A 23,113-nucleotide genomic window follows, 5' to 3' on the forward strand; every position below is an offset into this window, starting at 1 on the left:
TCCATGCGAACTGGTATATCTGTTGTTCATGATCTTTGTTATTAAGAAGATCCCAGAGGGCATGCAATTGGGTTCATACTCCTGACATTATAGTAGTATCTCTAGTGTATCTAGCTTATCTTTAGTTTGCACGCAAGCAAAGCAGAACAAGGAATTCATCCGTCACTTCCAATGGACAGGTGGGTGTTCAGCTGTCTCCAGGAAAGCAGGGCTCTGTGATGTGTCACAGTTACTTAGGAAGACAAACACCATCGCTCTGAACGTCTCCCCTTCCTTCATCTTCCCCCAGTTTCACATGCTGGTGTGGAATATTTTGTGGAATATCCCTTGGGTCAGTTGGGGTCAGCTGTCCTGGCTGTGTCCCCTCCCAGGCTCTTGTGCATCCCCAGCCTGCACACTGGTGGGCTGAGGAGCAGAAAAGGCCTTGACCCTGTGTAAGCACTGCTCAGCAGTGGCTAAAATGTCTCTGATATCACACTGTTTTCACACAAATCCAAAACACAGCCCCATACCTGAGAGTGTGAAGAAAATTAACTCTTACCCCAGACAATCACATTCTCAGCCCCTTAATTCATGCCATTTGTATCATGCTCAGGTCCCACGTTATGCAACACATCCTTATTAAACACCACCACCATCCTTCCCATCCTTTGATATAATACACAGATACAAAGTTGATGGGCCACCTCTATATAAAATCTGTAAAATATCCACAAAATGGATTAATTTAGTCCATGGCTTTGGGTTCCATCTGTAATGATGGTCCCTCAGGACAGGAGAGGTGGTTTGTTGTGTGATGTTACTGGGCAGCAAAGCCAGCTCAGGTTGGGTCACTGCTGCACCTGCGCTGCTTCCTGTAAGGCTTCTACTCCATTGCTTCAGGTGGTTCTTGCTATAATAATTCCGTAACATGCAACTCAAATCCCAGGATACAATGATTTAAAAGTGCTTGAAGCATAGTATACTGCTGCTGTGGCCTGGGTCAAAGCTGTTCCTTGCAATACAGATGTTAGGAGTGGGCTGTGCTTTCATTGTTGCATATGAGAGACCGCATGCACCTTGGGAGCAGACCACGAGAGAGGGAAGCAGGAAGGAAGAGTCCTGTACTGAAGATAAAGGCATTAGTTAAACCAGTCATTCTCATCATGGTATTGTTCCTACATTGATTGCTCATAGTCCTGAGGAGAACTTTAACAAATCCTAGAAATTCTGCAGTATATATGATTAGTGTATATCACCTTTCTGAAGCTGTCATATTCCCTTCTCCTTCATTTATCTGGGCACAGTCCCATGTTAATGTAGTTTTGCTTCGCATTCCCTCTTAAATATTCCCTGTACTTCCTCCCCCTCACCAAACCTACCCACGGAAGGCACTGCTGTTAAGTAAAGCTTGGAGCAGACAGCAGAGATGGTTCATCATCAAAATCTCATTCTGAATCAGAAGTATATTAAAACCCAGTAACTTTACTAAAAACATTGGTTTTAAAACGAGGAGAAAACACACCCTAATTATTTACGATGGTTTCTTTCAGTGCCATTGAGACAAAAAGCTTAAATAAACCTTTTTTGAAGACTACAGACAGACAAAAACTAATTACTGCAAAAAAGAATATTTTAGCAGTCCTCTAATGACTCCCACCTTAAGGAATTTAAGACAATATTTATCCATGTTTCCTTAGTAGTATTTTGTTAACACAAACTGAGTCATAGTTTTGCCATTGGGAAGAACTGGAATGCAAAGGGAGTGAGCTCTTAAGAGAAAAGCTGTGGAATTTGTGTGCAGCATAGCTGCAGCTCTCCTCCAGAGAGGTAACTAACTTGTCTTTCAGTTTTGGAAGATTGCTCCCGCCCAGGCAACAAGCAGAGGGATCAGCCGCTGTGTTGTTACCACTCTGAAATTTGGGAAGAAAAAAGCCTCACCTTGGTTTCCAAGTAAAACAAGTCCACCAAAGCTGCCGGGTGGATGTGTATCATTTAAACAGTGATGCTGAGAGTCCTGTGCACTGGCTCTGTCCAGGCTTGACTCACATGGTGCTCACCAGCCTGACTGCCTGCGAACAGCCTCATGCCAATGCCCTCTGGCTGTGCTGCCTCTGCAAGTCAGGATTTGGTGGAGGTTTAGCTGGACTGGGCTGGAAACGATGCTGGGGTCCCTCTAATAATCCAGCAACATGAGTGGCTGGGAGTGTCCCTGCACTCTACCTGTGCCTGTACCTTTACAGATACTTCCACTGCTATGGAAGTAGCTGTAGAGCTAACTTTGCTGCTGTAGGTGTTCAGCTCCATGTTCTACCCAGAGCCACTGTGGCCAGTCCCACTCCCTTATTTAGCAACAAATGGTCTGGACATTTGGCCACATCTCTGGTATAGACAGGATTCCCAATATGACTTTTCTAATAAAGTTTAGGATTGTTTTGTTGTAGCATGTCAGAGCGATTGGTTTGGGGTTTGAAAATACAGAAAGCCAGAGGTACATTAAAAAGAGCTTGAGCAAGAACTTCTTTGGGGCTATTGATTTTCTCTTTTGTCAGACAGGATAAATAAATATCCCGACTCCTAGACAGTACCTCACTACATCTCTTTTTTTAAAAGAGGGTAATAACTGGTGTTGTACAGTACCATGTATGTCGTGCAGAGTAATAGAAGGAGAAAATAATAATGCTTCAGCTGCAGTCTGCAGGGCATTAATGCTGAATTTAGGACAGCATCTCATCCACCAGCAGAAGATATTTACCTAGACTGCCTGCCAATTAGATTGGCCGAATTTATAGGATGGTATGAGCCGGTATTTTACAATAAATCACCCCTTGAGCATCTGTTAACGACACTAAATAGATGAGTTAATTAGAAGCTTCTGGAACCTGGGATGTTTATGAATCATTAAACTAAATATGAATATGGTATGACTTGAGAAATAAATACATTCTGGTGGTGAAAGGAAAATAAGATGTCCAGAGCAGTCCCGCTCATTTGTTTTCAGCTATGCTGATAACAGTGTGAGCGACTTTTCCATCAGCTTTAGAGTGTTCCTGGAGTTTCTTGAACATGTTCTGTCAGATCCAAGATGAAGAACGTCAGAACAATACCATTATTTATACTTATTGCATCTTTCATATAGAACTTTCACAAGTGACTACTGTATATTTCATACCTCTGTGTGGGCATAATATCTCACACAGGGAGCAGCCAGAGATACGGGGAATGAACAAATAAGAGCCCCAGCAGGTGTTATCATTTACAATTTCAGGCAGAAAGATTGTAGTGTAGCGAGAGGGAATGACAGAAAGCAAAAGTTTCCGTACCCAGAGAGTCAGGAGTGGGAGAGAGACTGCACCTGGTGATTTAGGAATGGTCTGAGGAGCGCCTGGAGAGCGGCTTGTGATGCATTTCTGGTGATTATTACGTCTGTGCGCTCCGAGCCACAGATCTGTCTCGGAAAGCTCATCTGTCTGCCCGCAGAGGCAGTCGTTTTGCACAAGTTGCTGTGGTTGTTACAGAAGAGATGGGCTGGGCTCTCTTGGAGGGGCTCTACTTGCTGATTTCTTCTCCTGTGGTTGAGAGGGAGAGCGTGCAGCTGTGCTCTGTGTATGGATACAGGCAAACAATGAAGCTGTTAACAAGGGCCCAATTAAAAACAACTCAGAGCTGGGAGGAAGAGACGAGACAGTAGATTAGTCATGGGGATTTAAGAGAAACCAAGGAAGAGACAAAAATATATATGAGGGCTTCTGGGTGTGAACTGGAGGAAAGAATTGGTCAGTAGCGAAAGGTGAGCAAGAAATGGCTCCACAGCCAAGGACAGTAGGAAACAGAATAATAAACCATAAACAAATATAAAACCCCAGTCTTTCTAATTCCCTTAAGAGAGCTTCATTGCCATTTCTGACTCAGTTTCTGCCCTTTCAAAACAAGGAGCTGGACTGACTAACCCACTCACAGATCCTGCACTGATAGCCCAAGAGTTCCTGCAGAATGAAGGGCTCATGGTGCCAAATGCTTTGGCTTTATGGTTTTTCAATATGACACACTCTGCAGCACTGGAAGCTTGCAGCCAAATCCTTCTTCTGTAGAGCTGGCCTGACACTGCTCGTGGCTCACTGCCCGGCATGCAGATATTACATCCAGGAGCAGCCTTACCAGTGCCATTATTGATAGGGTGAATCCATGTAGTTTATTGGCCTGATGGTACTTTCAGCAATAGCCTGAGGTAGACTGAGGCTGTGAGATCATGACCCAAAGCATGGTATGAGGTTTTCTGAAGTCTATTCTCCTTCCAGGAGCTCAGTAGAGGACTTCAAATGTTTCTTTTTGCAGCCTTGACTTCCAGTTGATCCAGAATGACCTTTTTGCAATGTTCCTCAGGGGCCAAAGATGCTACTGATTTGATTCTTTGAGGCAGTGACTTTTCAGGCTGTCTTGGAGAAACACTGAGGACATATTTCACTGTGTGAATTGGCTGCGGTTTCAGCAGGCAGATTTCAGAAAACATGAAGAGAGCGGTTTTCTGGAATTCCCAGCTCCCTCTTTCCACCCCTGACCTCTCTTTCAGCTCCCAAGAGCACAAGCAAGGCTTGTTGTGGGATGGTCCAAAAGTCTGTCTCACCCAGCATCATGCCTCCAACAGTGGCCGAAAGCTGTTGCTCAGGAACAGGAATCAAACAGACAAAACGTTTCTTTGGTACTTCCCCAGATGTGTTTCCAAATTTCTGGCAATCTGTGAGGGAGTTCCTGACCCAGACAGAATATTGTGTTTTCAACAGCACATAATGAATCTCTGCTTAACTAATTTGTTTGACCTCTCCTTGAGAATGTGTAAACTTTAACCCTCTTGTTTTCTGTGGTGAGGAGTTGCACAATTTGAACATATACATGACAAACACCGTCACTGGTTTGAATGTGCTGCCTACAAGCTAGCACTTGTAATGAATGAAACACTAAGCAAACATTCCTTAGTCACCCTTCCCATGGCACTCGCGACTGCATAGACCTCTGTGATATTTCCCCTCATTCATCTTTTTTCCAAGTGTCTTCTGCATTATGAACAGCAGCACCCACAGGAAAGCAGATTGCAACTTATTCAGGCCCACTTGAGAAGACACCAGAGTGTCTCTGCTTTCTGCTGGATGTTCTTCGAGGAAGAGTGTGGACAAGTCTTGTGAGAAAAGGTGCAGAACAGGAACTCATTCAGCACTCAGCTCTTGGTTTGCCACCAGCTCCCTGTGTGCCTCAGCTGAATGCCATTGACCATGGATGTGTCTTGGCTTCTCGCCTGTGGAATGACGGTGTAAGTATTTCCCTGACCTCCCAAGATCTTCCGAGGCTGGGGTCACTGGCACACACAAGTCAACTGGCTGCTGTGCTGACACACACATTGTAAGAGGTCAGTCTTCACCCAATACACAATGAATCCTAAATATGTCATACATTAGACTTACGGTTGTATCCCTGTACACCAAAATTTTGATGTAAATGATAATTTGAATAGAACAGAATCATAAACCAGCCCAGATTGGAAGGGGCTGATTTCTTAATGCTAGTGAGAACTAGAATATTGTTATTATGTATGCTTGACCATATGAAAATTGCAGACGTATCTGCATAGAATATCTGAGGGATGTTTAATTTATTAGATTTTTAATTGGTCTCTGTGTGCAATGGACTGGGAAAAGGTAAGAAATAAGGCTATGTAATTCATCTGAAGATCTCGTTTTGTCTCCTCATTCCTTCCTTTTCAACTCCTGAGATTTTTTAAATTTTTTTGTTGTTTTGTTATTTATAACTTATTTAATTATCTGCTTTGGAATAAATTGTGGTGGATACTTGCCAGTTAACTGATACCCACTGCCCACTACCTGATGGTGTCACAAATCCACCATCTGTTCACTTGTGCCTTCCAACGGTCTCTGAAGCAGGGAGCTGACTTGAGCTGCAGGTGGTAGGATTGCTCAAAATACATAATCACCAAACTTCTAAATAGCAAAACTTTTCTTTCATGTCTGCCTTTTAAACCTACGTTTGATTAAGGCCTTCTCAGCCTCCCTCCTGTTACACATAAGCTTACCTCTGCCACAAACCAGTCTAGTACCATTATGCTGAAGAAGACTGATGCGCAACTTTCACCTTTTTTGAAGGATTTCCCAGCATTTTTTTCCATGATCAGGCCAAAACTGTGTGTCCGAGTCACTGGTCACCTTTCACTTGATATCTAAGCACCACTTGTTTCATCAGATGTACACTGGGCCCAGAAAAGAAAATCTAACCTGAAACAAGAATCAGTAATGCAGTTACTAAGTTTAAATAGTTTAAGTACATCTAAATTACTAAGTTTATTTTAAGTAAAAGCTTAAGACTGGGAAATCTGCTCTTCAGTGGAAAGCAGAAGGAACGGCTGAAAAATGTATGGTATAATCCCCAAAACAGTTATGCTTCACTAATGTCCTTGGCATTAGGACTGTCCTTGTCTGACTGTCCTGCTGGTAAGCTTTTCCAGGAGAGGCTTTATGATCAGCATCCCCTTGTACAATCACATGAGAGTTCCCCAGTTTCCCGCGGGAGGTGTTATCCAATGCTCTTAGGCAACTGACTCACAATAGAGTACTTACGCACATTAAATGACTTTGTAAAACTCAATCTTGGTTCATTCTTCTACCAGATAATGGCAGGGAGAGTGGTTCTCGAACCTGGGAATACTGGCTTAGCCTCTTGATTGCACAGAACAGTGCTCGTGGCTGCTGTGCCCTTTCCTTCAGTTACTAATGAATTAATCCTTGTTAAAACATTTTCAAATAAGAAATCTCAGTAGATTACAAGAATAATAATATAATTCTTTGGAAAGGGAAAACATTTTTGGTGGGATAGCGGATATCTCTACAGGCTTTTGCTGTGAAACAGCCAGTATTATTTCTGTGACTGAAGATTAATTTCTGTGCCATTATCAAATGTAACCCTTGAGGAATTATTTGCATTTGTATCTCATCTCAAAGTCCTATTTATATAATCAAGGAATCTGGAACAGATAAGCCCCTTCTTGGGAAACCTCTGCTGCTCGACAATATTTGCCTTTGCATCAGACAGGTTATGGCCCGCTGGGAACTGCGGAGCTCACTAAAACACCATTTGTAATGCAATGTGACAAATCCTGGAGCCAGGGCGATAATCTCTACAAACTCTGTGCAAACAGTCCCTCTGTCTCAGCAGAAGTGATTAATGGGCTCTGCGGAATCAGCATACGGGCCCCTGTATTAATTACTTCAGAGGGCTGCTAAATGGAAACCCCAAAGCTTGCAAAGGCTCCGGGGAAAGGATGGGGGATTTGCAGGGCCAGGTTGGATGCGGGGCCCTGCACTCAGGCTGTGAACTGGAAGGGGTGGGAGGCAGTGTGGGGTCCCCAAGGCACAGCTCTGCAGGGAGCCTTAACGTTGCCTTTGCTCAGCACAGGGAGGGCACACGGGCACTGAGCTGCTTCTGGCTGCAGCTTGGCTCCTTCAGGCACTCCTTGTCCCCACATCAGAACTGGGGTGCTGGTAGGTGAGCAAACCTTCTGTGAACCTGGCTTCCAAGTGGTGATGGGGAGAGCAGTCAGGTGGGGACCAGGCGCTAGAGGGGATGTGGTCATTCAGAAGGGACCATAGATTGCAGTGCTTTGCCATAGCTGAAGTGATTTAAAATGCACAGGCCCTTCATAAATTATTGCAGCTTTACTGCAGCGAGTGAAACAGTGCCAATTTATCTCCAGGGAAGATCTAAGCCTAAATGTTTTACAGAGAAAGAAAGAAGATGAGGAGTATGCATTTATCTTTCCAGTACATTCTCTGGGCCTCATCCAAGGGGAAAACTTCTACATCTTGTCTCAGGACCTCTAAATCCCAGCTGTGGGACTCTGGTTAAAGACCCCCATGGAAAAGCCTTAATGAATTTACCATGGATTTTTTCTAATTCATTAAAAATATGTCAAATCCAGTAAAACACGATATCCTGCCTGCGTTTTTCACTTCTCCCGTAGAAGGCTATGGCAAGGTTATCATTGCTTACCCAGCCCTCTAGTCACTTGGTGATGGCACAACCCCAGCTGCTCTGCTAGATGTGGTGTATTTATGCTGAACAGGCCAAACTCCCAGTCATTACACTGTACAAGTGGTTTCACCTGGAACAAATCATTTGGTTATTCCAACCGTTTGGTGTGATCCGGTGTCCACGCAGGACTTTACTGCACTCAGACAGGGATCATATTGACTACTGATGGTACTAGATCAGGTGTGGAGCCACCCTGACTAAGATTTGACCTTCTCTCTTGTGTCATAGCCTGTGCCTGTGACGATGGACATCAGCAAAGGAGGGGCACAGTTTTGTACCCTGTGTTACACACAAGGAAGCAGAAGCAGAAATAACTTTTCCAGGCAAGGGGTAAAAAATACAGCATTTTGTCTTCTTTTTCTCATGCTTATCGTATCGTCCTAATGAATCCTTAGAGAGCGTGTTCATCTGAGCTGTGAGCAGTTCTCGAAGCAATGCACCAAAATGGGTAAACATAGGAAAAGATACCTCCTGGCACGCTGCGCAGCAGGGTGCTCAGTACCAGAGAGGTGGTTGTAAGCACAGGGAAATGAACAGGACAACTTTTGACTTGCTCAGGCGTGCAGTCATTAGTCATTACACCTGAGTTCTAAAGGCACTGATCTGAGTGAGAGTTAGAAACTCAAAAGCTTACAAATCAGCTGTAAAGACAGTACTAAAACCCCTACAAGTTGTCTGTCAGGATCTTCAAGCGTCCTTAAAAATGTGGCTTTCAAAACTTCCCCAGTGAAGCCTGAACTGAGTCTCCATAGGTAAAAGCTCCCTGTTTTCTTTGCACTGCTCTGTCCTGACAAGAATGCACAAGATATTTGGACAACAGTTTTGGATTATGTTCCCATGAAATTGCCTGGATAAAGGCAGGGCAGCAGGAAAGTCACAGCCATGGCAAGGAGGCTGAGGTCTCTCTTGGAGAAGACAGCTTGGATTATAAAGGGACTTTGTATAAGACAAGCAATCAAATGGTGAGGCCCTGGAATCGGTTGCCGAGGGAGGTTGTGAGTGCTCCACCCCTGGCAGTGTTCAAGGCCAGGTTGGATGAAGCCTTGTGTGGGATGGTTTAGTGTGAGGTGTCCCTGCCCATGGCAGGGGGGTTGGAACTAGATGATCTTGAGGTCCTTTCCAATCCTTACCATTCTATGATTCTATGATTCTAAATCAAATCATCACTGCAAACTGCTCTGAAGTCTTGCCACTGATTTGGCTGATTAGTGAGCAGAGAGGGCAGGGCACACAGTGCATATAGGGGCACTCAGTGCAGAAGGTCTGGAGGGAGGATGCACCGTGTCACCCACATGAGGGTCTTTCTGTGTGCCGTGAGCAATTTGATGGACATTTTATACTGCAATAGCAAACTCAGGGTCGTGGATATATTCAAAAGAAAAGTGACATTAGTCTCAGGTAACTTTTCCGCTTCCAAAGTCACTCAGTTGGAGCGATTACAACAGGGTGTGTTTATTTCTGTGCCAGAATAGCCTCTTCTGAAGGCACACGGGTCAGAAGAGTTGTTCCTATCAGTTTGCTGATGGGAACAAGTGCGTGGGGAAGGGAAAGAGCAGTTGGTCTGAGGGCACCTTATGGAAGGGGTCTCTATTCTTCTCTGGGAAGTTTCTAGCTTTTGTGGTATTCAGAGGGAACAGTTAGCCCAAAACCGCTGGCAGCGGCTGAGCACGAAGAGCTCTGTTAGAGGGGAGCTGAGAACTCTCTAAATTGCATTTCCTCAAAATGAAACAGGATGGGATTGCAACATCTCCTTGGCATGGGCCTGAAAGCACAATGACTTTTCCCTGGATAAATAATTTCATGCGCTGGTTAGACTACAGCCTGCAGCCCGGAAGGGGAGGAAGCTGGCTTTTCCTTAAATTCTGCCCCTTGCTCTCACGAGAGCTTGGAGTAGGACTAACGCAAAGTAATTCCTTCCATTGCCAACCTCGGACTCCAGTTTGATTACTCGCTGCATTAATTCAGTGATTCCGTGATTTGAGCCCATTGGTTTATTGATTTAGTCTTAATAGGAACCCTGATGCAATCACTGGATTGCTCCATTTTTAATTAATGTAGCAAATCTGTAAAGATTAACTATTGCTGTCCTAAGAGTAAACTCCCTTGCTTATTCTTTGCAGTAAATTCCATTTCAACTAAACCCACCACACCAGTTTATTCTATCAGACATCTCTGTGGGTCAGAAGCCCAAGTGCACATGTAATTTAGAATAAGATATTTCCAGGCCACTTGATTCTTTCTTCATATTAGTATGATTCCCTCATGTAATACATGGAGAGTGAAAGCAGCACAGAAGGGAGCATGGAAAACAAAGCTGCAGGGGGGAAAAAGACCTTTCTTGTACTCCTTATTTTTCCAGAAACATGTTATTGGATCAGGTAATTATTTTTAGCCTAACTACTAATGGGTAGAAAAGGTTCAGAAACATGATGGAGACATAGGCAAAATAACTGCTCTTGCTGGTAGATGGATTTCCAGGTGTCAGACTATTCGGTAGGGTGGCTTTAAATAATGGTCATAGTTCATATTTATATGGTACCCTAAGGCCCCATCTGCCTTCCTGTCACGTTTGATATGGAAATAGTCCACTTACTGTCCTGAAATTTCAACTGCAAGGCTCTGTAGAGAGCAATCACGCATTTTCAGGGCATTTTCCATTGCGGCTATCTGGTGCTATTACTGAACTTTTCAACTCATGACCTCTTCTTTCTTTCTCAGCATTCCTTCTGGTAGCTGTTGCTCACAGAAATCTCCAATACAAGTGCCCATGTACAAAGTAAGGCTGCACAGTCCAGGCCTGTGGGCCTCAAAAAGGAAGCTCCTACACTGTGTGCATCCTTCTGGTACCTTTGGAAAGATGCCGGTTTCCTCTTTCAGTTTCACTGGATCTGCAAGTATCATATTTACAGCTGGTACTTGTGTTTATCTGAACCAGAGCCAAAACAACTCACCACAGGCTGAATACATGCATTCGTAGATGAAAAGCCCAATGAGTTGGTTGTCAGATTTGATTTTCTGATCAAATTGTACATAGAGACAAGAGAGATAATGGGTTTATTGCTCGCCTAGAAAAAATAGGGTGTCTATAAATGAAAAGATGGGTAAGAAACAAACAGAAATTAGCAAAATGGTGATGCCGCTCGGTTTCAATCTCTAAAACTACAAGCAAGAAAATAAACTGCATCTCAATGACACGTAAAGGAAACTGGGGCACTGACTACAAGGAGCTTGAAGCTGCTCTAATGAAATCCTTCCGTCAGATGTGCGTGAACAGCTGGGAGAGGAAAGCCGCTGCTGTAAAGAACCTGGGATAAATTGCTCACCGAAGTAACAGAAACTGTAGAAATATGTCAGATTCACTCAGGTTTCAAGGAGAAAAGACAGCTCTGACTGCACTGGTGCAAAGGGAAAGGTGGCTGCCAAAAAACCCCGGAGGTTACGAGGCATGAAACGTCCACAGCGTCAACAAAACAGATCCTCCTCCCAGCAGATCTCACCAGGACTTCTGCCTCCTCTGGGAGCTCACAGGATGGAGGGAGACCAGAGTCTGGAGGTTTTGCTGAGCTGGGCCTGTACATTGATACAGGGGGGAGCCTCCACTGGTGACAAGGCTGCTCCAAGCAAGACCCTGATGGTCCTGCTGCTGTGACTGGGATGCACTGGGGACTGCTGGCACCTGCCTTGGGACCCACTGGGACAGTGGATGGTGGGGAGGGGATGTGGCTTTGATCAGCCCATGCCAGGAGCCAGCCCCAAGGCTTTTAATGTCCTGTATGTGATGTGTGATGATAATGCTGTCAATATTCCAGCTAATTTTTGATGCAGAATGAGTCAATTGTTCCCTGCTAATGGAAATGTCTCATTTTTTGCCATGCATTTTGCAGTTTCCAAATGTACGCTGCCGATAGAGCTCAAAGGTAATCCTGTGCATCTTGTGAGTGGGATAGACCAAAAGGGAAGGCCACAGCACTGCTAGCTCACCCACTCATCCCTTCACAAATCCACACTTTCCTGATAAAGTGCTTTACAAGCTAACAGTATACACCAGAAAGGATGAAGCTTTTGAAATGAAGGAAGCAGCTGGGTCACAGCTTGGTGTGCAGTGGGTGAACAGTAGCTGAAGAAAGCCTGTTTAATATCAAATACAATGGGAACTTCACAGCATCCTGTAGAAGACACTTGGTTATATTAAATCCTTGTACAATGGACCACTGTCACCCTAGTCACACACACAAGTAAATGAGATGAATCCCAATTTTCTGTATCTCCCACAGAAGAGTCACTTCAGACAGAAGTGTGATTCCCAAGAGTCCCATTTGAACAGTTTCAGTTCACAGCTCAGATCAATAAGGCATTCCTGTGCCTCAGAATAATGACTTGTAAATAGGTACTTGCCACCTGATTCTCTTTGTAATATAACAGGGGGCTTGTCTCAACAAGTGATAGCTGGAAAACAACCACATGTGAGAAATCACCGTCCTTCAGGAAGGAGACAGCCAAAACCAGAACTGAGCAGATCACAGCCCAGGGCGCTTCAGCATCTTTCCACATGAATGAGAGCGAGTGCAAATGAAATAGCAAAATCAGAGCTGATGGCAGCCTGCCTGCCTGCTAGATGTGACCTGAAAATGGGTTTTAAAACATTTACAACTGCTATCACAATTCAGGCTGCGTACCCCTGTTACCTGCATCCAGAGGGACATCTCAGAGGGAAATGGGTGGCTCTTTTTCTGGCTGTAGCTCTTACTAGGTATGGGATACCCCCAAACTCCTTGGCTTGGTCTGTGCTATTTTTCTGTGCTAAACACTCCTATTTCAGGTTCAGCGAATCACTTCAGGAGTGAAGAAACTGCCCTCCTCCATTTGAAGAAGCTGCCATGTGAATGCTGTGCCAGCCCTGGCTTGATGCTAGGATGCAGGTTCCATTGCACAGGTTGGAGCTTGGCAGGAGGATGTGGGCAGGATGGGTTTCAGGAAAGCAGTGGGGTTTTAAGAGCAGAAGACCAAACCCAGGCTCTATTCTATCTTGTACCCTGCTTCCTAAAACAGCAAGGGCTCAGTGTCTGCAGGTTTGGCTAGGACAAGATATACCAGATACCTGAGAGTCTTATCCCAGGCATGTCTCTCGCCCCCAAACTGAGACGGGTCAGGTGTCTGTCCATCAGGGTAGCTTAGTTCAGCATCAGGAGCATTTCTGGTTTGTTCTGTCCTGTAGTTTGAATTTAATAAAGGAAAAAGGGAAAGAAAAGAAATGGAGGAAGACAGAGGCACAGCTGAGGAAGATGGGACACCTGAAATGAGGCAATCCTGAGGAGAGGGACTATTAGAAAGACAGTGGGTCAAAGCTGCACAGGGCATTTATTGCCAGGCTCTGTTAGTTTTTGTATAGGTGTGTCTTACATCACAAGGACCTTTTCTCTAAATGAATGAAGTTGCAGTTATGTGCACATACACAAATAAAATACCTTGTCCTAATTTTTGCCAGACATTTCCAAGTATGCTGAGAACACAAAGAAACCTTTCTTGTGATTCCACTTGCTGCAAGAACATTCTTTTCCCCCTGTTTGAGAATAGCCCTGATCTAAAGGTGGATTCATTGTACTTCATTTATCAAGTTTGCAAGGCTACACAAAAGACATCCGTTAAGGGGTGGGAAGTTTTGATACTCAGAGAAATAAAATCTAACATCTACTTTGCTGGTGCTATGGAAAAATCTATTGCTTTCACAAATATATTTCAATTGGGAGACGAAGGTTTTAGGCATCCCAGAGCAGCGTCCAGGACAGCCAGCACCCCCTGTCCTGTCACTATATGGCTTGTAAAACATCCCTCTCCAGATTTCTTGTCAGCCCTTCCAGTCAGGAAGGCTGCTCTAAGGTCTCCCTGCTCATCTGCCGCATGTTCCCAGTGCTTACCAATATGGACTCTGCACAATTCCCCCACCCCCAGTGTATGTCAGCACCACTGTCCTTGTCTCCATCCTTCAGGTCAGTCAACATCTTCCCATATTTCTCACATGGACAGTGTATGAATAGCTCCCTGCCCAGGAGGTTTCCTGATACAGCTGTATTGGAGTGAGCTGTCCTTCCCTCCTGATGCTATTTGGACCAAAAGCACCAGGTTCTTCCATACATCCCTATGTTCTAGGTGATGGATAATGTTTTGTACCAGGGAACAGGCCATGCATGGACCTGGATGAGCAAACAACACTCATATACATTTTCAACTTGATAGACAGTCTGAAGAAAGGGAATGTCATTTGAATGCTGCTTCCATTGCATCTGCAAGAGAAAACTAGAAAACAATGTGGTTCATATGGGGAAAATGCAGGAGGGAACACTTAATGCTTTTGTGATGCTTCACTAAGCTAAGTGCTGCTGTTGATAGCAGTGCCCTGGGATGGGAATTTATGGGAGTGGAGAGAGAGCAATTGCCAGAAAGGGTGGGAATAGTAATCCTCCAAGGACTTTCTTGTAAAGAACATTTCTTGCTGGTCTGTTTCCTATCTGGGTAATTTAAAATGAGGCTTTATATTCTCTCTCTGGGATATTTAGCTCTTATGAGTTGTTTTTATCAGTTGAGTAGTTTGGGTGATTCTCTTTGCTGTCTGTGATTACTTCCAGGGCAGTTGGCTTGGCCTTTCCTGGGAGGCTTGTGCTCCAGTGCTGATCTTACAGCTTCCTTGGGCCTCCTAAAGCCTTCTGAAACCTCCTCCTGCTCAGGAGCAGTCCTTCCCTGTCCTACCTTGCTGTCAACACCACCAGGGGAAGCACAGCTCCTGCAGTAGGAAGCTGGTGTCTGTTGCCCAGAATTGCCACCACTTTATGGGGATGTGGATGAGCTCAGCCCCTGGGATTTCACATGAGGGCTCCAAAAAAGCCAATTAACCTGAAGCCAAACCAAGAAGGAACTGGACCGTTACTTTCAAAGATTTGCCACATGTAATGTACATTACGTGGGAGCATCGTTAAGATGTGGTCTGATTCTAACTAGCAGGGTGAAGGGATCCAAAAAGCCTTTTCTGCCTAGAAGACCTCTCAGATCTGAGGACAGAAGAGGAAGGGAATGGAAAGAGTCTCAAATGTGTTTTCTATACAGCTAAAATTCTCCATGGCAAACAAAGCATATGGTATGAATGCAGAAACTCATTAGTGCAGACCTTTGGGAGACACCACGGTTAAGTAAAACAGAGCCAGATGAACATTTGAGAGAAAAAACAAATTGCCAATGCTTGAGAGAAATAACCAAGAGCCAAGTGACTACAGTGCAGCCTCATGAAAGGAATGTTCAGGAATGTGATTTCTGAGAAAGGCTTTTTCTGGGAAAGGTTTCTGGCTCCAGGAGACCAATCACAGAATCATAGAATAGTTAGGGTTGGAAAGGACCTCAAGATCATCTAGTTCCAACCCCCCTGCCATGGGCAGGGACACCTCACACTAAACCATCCCACACAAGGCTCTCTCCAACCTGGCCTAGAACACTGCCAGGGATGGAGCACTCACAACCTCCCTCGGCAACGGATTCCAGTGCCTCACCACCCTAACAGTAACGAACTTCTTCCTTATATCCCATCTAAACTTCCCCTGTTTAAGTTTTAACCCGTTACCCCTTGTCCTGTCACTACAGTCCCTGATGAAGAGTCCCTTCCCAGCATCCCTATAGGCCCCCTTCAGGTACTGGAAGGCTGCTATGAGGTCCCCACGCAGCCTTCTCTTCTCCAGGCTGAACAGCCCCAACTTCCTCAGCCTGTCTTCATACGGGAGGTGCTCCAGTCCCCTGATCATCCTCGTGGCCCTCCTCTGGACTTGTTCCAACAGTTCCATGTCCTTTTTATGTTGAGGACACCAGAACTGCACACAATACTCCAGGTGAGGTCTCACGAGAGCAGAGTGGAGGGCATGGAGGGAGGAGGTTGGCTCAGTCCTTGATGCTGGTGCAAATATTTAGGCTGGTAGCAGAGAGCTGATGACATTTTTCTGTCAAGTGTTTCCATCTCAAAGTATTTTAAGTATTTCAACAATTTAAGGTCATTCCCTAGGCTGTTTCAGTTCTTGGTCCTTCTTTTTACAGTGAGGTCCTCTGAACCACCAGCACAGTAATGCCATGAAGACAAGTTTCCTTCTCCTTCCAGAAGGAAATAGGGAATCACAATGGGAGATAAATGCATGTGACCTCACACCCCCTTCAGTCAGCAGGAAATTAACTCCTTTAAATCTCCGTTTCTTGGCCTTTTGCCCACTGTTACATGGCTTTCATCAAGAACTCATACCTACCAGACTTCATGGTGCTTCTAACCCCTAAGTCTGGATAAAAAGATCTGATTTAGCTGATTAGAGGCAAAAAAAAAAAAACCCAGAGAAAGTACAGTTTGTAAAGGATTAATTTAAATGCTAGCTACTTCTACTACATTTAAGTGGGATCTAGAAGCTGGTTACAGGAGGATGTGTCTTAAACACATGCAGACTATGTATTATGGTGATAATCTGTCAAATGAAGAGCCAATTAGTTCTGCAGTTGAACTTCATTAATGTTACGCCTCATTGCTGTCTGTACCTTTTGGTTAAACTGGATTTCTCTGTACTGTGTTGGGAACAGAATTATTTTGGACAGCATTAATTAGACACTGAAGTGTTCAAATAACACACACAGTACTTGCAGCAGGAGAGCCCAATGATCTTAAAATTATTTCTTGCTTTAAATATCAGTCCCAACCTTACTGGAACATTTTAAGTCACCTCTTTGGGTTTAAAATGCAGTGATAATTTGGTACCTCTCCACTGGAGGAGGCAGAAAAGAGTCTTCGCACACACCTGTGCAACTCAGGTGAAACTGGCTTGATTTCTGCTTCGAAGTTGTGTTGGTTTCACATTCCTGCTGTAAAGCACACAGACATCTTTTCTCCCCATGAGCCTGGTCCTGGTACTCCACTGTAAGTCTTACCCAAGTAATGAAGACCCAATGGTGCATCAGTGGCTTGAGTGCAAGAACTCTGTCCGAACTGTGAGGGTTATGGCAAGGGATGCTGCCTCCACCCCACTCCTCTGCCACCAGCAGGTTGTGCCGTGACGGGGATCAGAGTGCTGCCTTTCCTCTGCAGCTCTCACGTGTGATGAGATGTAGGAGTGTGATGTCAGGGCACACACTTCAATCACCTTCACTGGCTTCGCTCTGGTTAGCCACGATTAAGCTTTCCAGTAGGACAGGCTGAGAAGTCCCTGTGCCGGGGGCTGGGGGAAAGAGAATGGGCACCTTATAGTCTGGGTGACTTGTCAAGTGCTGTTCAATTAAGGAGTGCTTACACACGTGTACCTGCATGGTGCATCCCTGAGGAAAACATCAGCTCCTATGGAGCAAACAAACCTTGAGTGCAAGGCTGTCGGGGAGCTCCTAACAGCTCACAGTTGAGTACCAGACTTGGGGCTGCTGCTATTTTCCCTTTGGGCAGGAAAACAGGCCACAGTTTTTACCTGTGTACTCAGAAATGATGTGTAAGTGGGTTGCTACACTATGGAAATCGACAGCTGTGGTACCCTTCTCAATAACACTGTGTCCTGGGTTGAGCAGCAGCAGTCATTTTTCTCCTTCTTAGGAGCTAGTACAGTGCTGTGTTTTGATCTTTTGGCCTGGGAACAGTGCTGATAACGCCGATGTTTTCAGTTGCTGCTCAAATGTTTGGTCTGGCCAAGGACTTTCTGAGCCTCATGCTCTGCCAGGGAGGAGGGGAGGCCGGGAGGAAGCAGAAACAGGACTCCTGACCCAAGCTAGCCAAAGAGGTATTGCATACCACAGCACGTCATGCCCAGGAGGTAACGGGGAGTTACCCAGAAGGGATGGGACTGCAGGGTTGGACGAGGTATCGGTCGGTGCTCGGCTGGGGGAAGTGGGGCGAGTTATCTGTTGGCTGGTGCTGAGGTGTTGTATTCTCTTCCCCTGTTATTTCCTTTATCATTATTATCATTGGTGGCAGCAGTAGTGATTTGTGTGATACCTTAGTTACTAAACTGTTCTTATCTCAACCCGTGGGAGTTGCATTCTTTTTGATTCTCCTCTCTGTCCCTCCAGGAGCAGGGGGAGGGCAAGAAGAGGGGGAGGTTTGTGGTTGAGTTTAAACCACGACACTGTCTCCCTTAACCAGACACAAACACTGATACTGTGTGCCCATTTTCTTCACAGATGGCAAGTTATAAATCACGTGTACTGCACTGCCCTGTATCCAGGCATTTCACAGCCCAGCTCCTCTTGTTGTAAGGAAGAAGGTGTTAAGTTCAAAACATTGCTGTTGTTTAGTTGTTAACTAAAATCACACACATTCATACCAAAATAGAAGTGCCACACTTAGGAGGTAGGAGCATGTAGACACCAAAATCTAAAAAGAGTAGTCTTGGTTTTCCTTCCAGCATGGTAAGCATGTTTTGGTTGTGTTTTAACACTGATGATGCCTTTATTTGTGTGAGATAAAGGTGTGCTTTGGTTTACAATAAAGAATGAACACACATAGCCTTAGCTCCAGAAATGTGGTCCTTTGACAGGAAATGTCTGGGTCCCCAAATTAAGCAGAAAACTCCCTTTTACAGCTGAAAAACTGGGGCTCTGGGACCATGGAAATGGAGAGGGGGTTTGAAGCAAGACCTCAGAGACAGCTGAGGTTCGTGTTTGTACCTGTGGATCTCTTGAGCAGGCAGCTCTGTCATCTCCTCATTCCAGCAATCAAGCTGCAGGCCCTGGCTCTCATCCTGCTGAACTCAGCACTCATGCATCCACCTCCTTTGCAGTGAAAACCCACAGCTCACTCACCTTCAGTCCACCCTCAAGGCTTCAGAGTGGTGTGGCTCCTCTACATGTTACCCCAGTACATCTGGCTGGATTTGGTACCCACTGTATTTCCCCAACACTCCTCCCTGAGATAGGCTTGGCCTCCTCCTCTCCCAGACTCGGCATGCTGGGAGCTCTGTATCTGCCCAAGGGAGCAGCTCTGAGTGATGAGGACACAGAGTACAGAGCTGTATGGAAAACCTGCTCCACAGTTGTGTGCACCAGAGGCTGAGCCACTTGCCCAGTTGTGCTGCATCAGGAGCAGCACCTTGGTAATTGACAAAACCTGTTGGACAACTGCAATGTTCCAATGGTCACATCATCCCTGCCAAGGGAACAGCATGAGTGATGGAATGACGCTGGCTTTGCTGCTGAAGTGAAGGATGGTTTAAGTACTCTTGAAACGTTCCTCTAACACATGGTGGGCCTGTTCCTCTTGGGCTTGGTTCTAAACCTTTTCAGTGTGAAGCCTACCTGCTCAGCTCAAAAGCTTCCCTGCAATTTCACCAGCTTGGTGGTGAAGGCGACAGAGATCCCAGCCCCAATTCACACTGCAGGGAGCAGCCTGCCACAATTAATGAACTGGAGCTGCTTCTGACAGATGTGAAGATGAAACTTAGCACCATCTTCCGCACTTATTCCAGCCTTGAGAAACGATCAAGGAAAACCTGCAGCTCCTGTTGCTAAGTAGCTGCCACCATAACAAACCTTTTCATGCCTTTTCTGGCTCATTGCTGCCTCCCTCAGCATCCTCAAGACCTGATTCAATTTTCTATGCATGTAATCACAAAATGCAAAATGGAACATGTCGTTTGTTTGCAGGGTCGCTCATCAGTTATTTGTCTAATCAGAGAAACATTCCTGAGTTAAACATCAAACGTGGCTTTTTAATCCAAATGCTAAGCTGCTTCTCCTCCTATTTTTTCTTATAACACCAACTGTGGGTTTTTATTTCTTAAACATCAGCATTTCTTTTGTTTTGGAGATTAGTCCCGTAGTCAAGGAACATGAGAAGCAGCTTAATTTGTACAAAACCAAATGTAGCTGAACTTCTCTGCAGAACTGCTCAGCGGTGGAGCCGTTTATGGTATTCCGATCCTCCGCGTCAGAGCTACAATCCACTGTGATGTGTGGTACAGGCTGCCTGTGAAGCGCACGTTGCCTCTGATTCTGGCTCACTCTCATGTACGGCAAGGACTGGCTATATTAACTTTCAGAAGAGGCACAGAAAGTCAGTGCAGACACATCCTCTGGCAGAGGCTGGATTTGGGTTCTGTCACAGAAATACCCCATTTGAGGGAGAACATTCAATTTCTGCCTTGGAAAAGCAGCCTATGAACACTGCTGCACAAGCTGATGATGAACACGCCAACCCACCGGGTGCAGCCAGCACTGGGACTCCTGAATTCAAAGAGCATTATTGTGAATCACTTTCTTTGACTGATTTAACACACATGCAAAGTTGGCAGAGCCACCCAACAAAGCAATCCTCACCACTCCCCTCCTCAGTTCTCCTGCCTGGTGCTTCTTGTGCTCTGCTGGCACACGTTTCTGTGTGCCTGCCCAGTATGCAGGGTGCAGGAACTGATCCAGCTGGAGGAAAGAACTGTGCTTCCTTTGGTGGGTTTTACCCTGAATCAATTCCTACCATCCCCAAACCTAGATAACTAAATGGTACAAAAAACCGCCAGCATTAGCTGGGCACTGCAAGGCAGGGAATGGGAAAGTATTCCAAGGAAGTAGCAGAACAGTTAAATTTGGAGAGGAGTCCTTGCACAGGGAACACTACTGGCTCTAAAATGCCATCTGCTCTAGAAGGATGCCGAGTATCATCAGCAAATCTGTGTTTCTCATCATATGTACTCTTCATCAATGTCAAATATTTATAAACATCCATGACTAAAGGTCAACCACACAGTCCTCAATTACTTAGTGTTAGTTTCAGGCTATGTTATTATGTTTAATGCTTTTATTGAAAACAAAAGTTGGGCAAACAAGAAAAGCAGAGGGGCTGGGGAGGGGAGAACATGTAGAGACCTGGCTCATGACAGCCAGACTACTTCTTGTATCCTTCCTGGCTGCTGGGGAATAGCTGGGGCCAAGCGAAATTGGAGGGTGTGTTCTCCCAGAAAGTTTCTGGCACTTTATTCTACTTCTAACACAACATTAACATTAATGTTTGGCTAATGTGAATATTTTCTCCTATGTGAGTTTTCAGGTCCTGCATGAAAATGTGCTGAACTAAAACCAATGCTAAACCAATGTTATTCTCACAGCTCCTGTGAGAACAACAAGGGAAAACCTTCCCTTTCCCTACCTCCGGTTCTTGTCTCTCTGGTGGCTTTATCAGATGTTTAGAAGTTAGCAAGAAATGCAGAGAGAATTGTCCTTCCTGCCTTGTGTGCTGGGACAGTCTATTTCCTGGTCCTTTTAGCTTTGCTCTGCATTCATCTCTCAGTTCACAAATATACAGCTCAGCCACCCCATGGGTATGACAGAAGAATCTGTGAAAAAGCACAAGCAGGAACATGATGAGCACTTGATGAAGTATGTTCCACGAGCCCTGGGCACTTGAGAGCTTTGCAAACAGAAAAACTTCCCAGAACCTCACTCTTCCCTGCCCCAAGTAACGTTACATACCACCCCCCCACACAGCTGTGCAGTGGGGTGACAACAGCGGGTGGAGAACAACCCTTTGAAGCTTGACTTCCTCTATTTGCAGGTGTAGGAGCACCTGGGAAGACCAAAGCAGAAAAGGCAATCAAGTGTCTACAAAAGATGGGCATAGTTCCGCATCTGTAACACCATGTATCTGACCCTCCAATGAAGTCCCTGAAGTAAACCTGCACATGAAGCTGCCAGTTGGGTCACTAACCAAGCTGGTTTAAAATCCTGAATTGTGAGTCCCAGCAGTACTTTCAGCCAATGCTCTTAGTTGTTAGAACCTGCCCTGTACACTGTCTTCTGGATGCCAGAGTTCTCTACTCCTGCCCTTCCCAGAAGCAGAGCTATTTAACCTCCAGCTGTAAATAGCATTACCTGCCTGACTTCCTCCCTTCCGCTCTGGAATGAGAACAGAGCTCTCTCCACGGAGAGCTGGAGCAGGATGTCTTCCAAGGTGGTCAGACATGCAGGGCAGCAATTCATTCAACAACTTAATCTCTTTGCAGAAATACTTCCATTAACTGTTTTCACCCACGAGAAAGGAGCGATTTGGAATGAGGGCATGCCTCACAGTCACTGATGGAAGGACTCAAGCACTGCAGACAGAACAAACCTGCTGGCAGTGGGGATGATGGAATGCCAAGGTGTGTTCACAGCAGTTCCTTCCCCTTGCTGGTGCAGGCTGGAGACATTCCAGTCTGGATGGTAAAGCAGCAAGGAAGGAATAAATACATTTTATGGTAATGTTATCAATCTAAATCCCTTACAAGAAGATTGTTTTCTGAAAGTAGATGGTGTTACTGCATTGCTAAGAAAATGGCTTCTTATCTAGTGAAGAATAACTGAATGCTTATGGTTAATTCCTTTAAAACCCTTTAGACATTTATTTGAAGAGGAACTGTAATAAGATGCAGATGCTGTGCTTTAAGTACTCCAGCAGTCATAGGGAAAATAGAGTAAATGCTGTGCAACAGGTAGCCTTTCTGCATCTCATCATCTGTCTGCACAGTAACAGAGCAGGGAAATACTATTCCTGTAGATAGAGGAGAAATACAGAGAAAATATCCTTTGTCCCTCGCTATTCCTTAGACCTTATTCAACAGCCGATCAGTGTATTACCGTGAAGCCTGCATGTCTGTCAGTACTACTTACAGGTCATGTTCAAACCTAATAACAAACCTTGCACGTTATGAAGCAGAGCTTGCACTCATTGCCTCAGGTTATATTTAGTGCCATCAGGCATGTACACCTCTGCAAAATCAACTTGCCCTGAATGCTGATCACAGCAGTGTAGCAAAGAGCAAAACTGATCATAAAAGTGTCCTAGATTATGGACATAAGGCAGAAAAGCTTCCTTTCATTCTGGTCCAAGTTACCCAAGCTTCCGTATTTCTCTCCCTTATAGAGCCTTAACCAAAGGAATAAAATCAAGTCCTTATTTTCCAGGGCAGGCAAGCTGCATGCATGCACACACGCACTCAGGCTAGCCTGTGCCCTGCAAGACTTAGAGCACAAACAAAATCAGCCCAACTGCTACCAGAAGTGGCACAAAAGCAGTTCAGGG

Source organism: Lathamus discolor, chromosome 2, assembly GCF_037157495.1.
Source record: "Lathamus discolor isolate bLatDis1 chromosome 2, bLatDis1.hap1, whole genome shotgun sequence".
Lineage (NCBI taxonomy): Eukaryota > Metazoa > Chordata > Aves > Psittaciformes > Psittacidae > Lathamus > Lathamus discolor.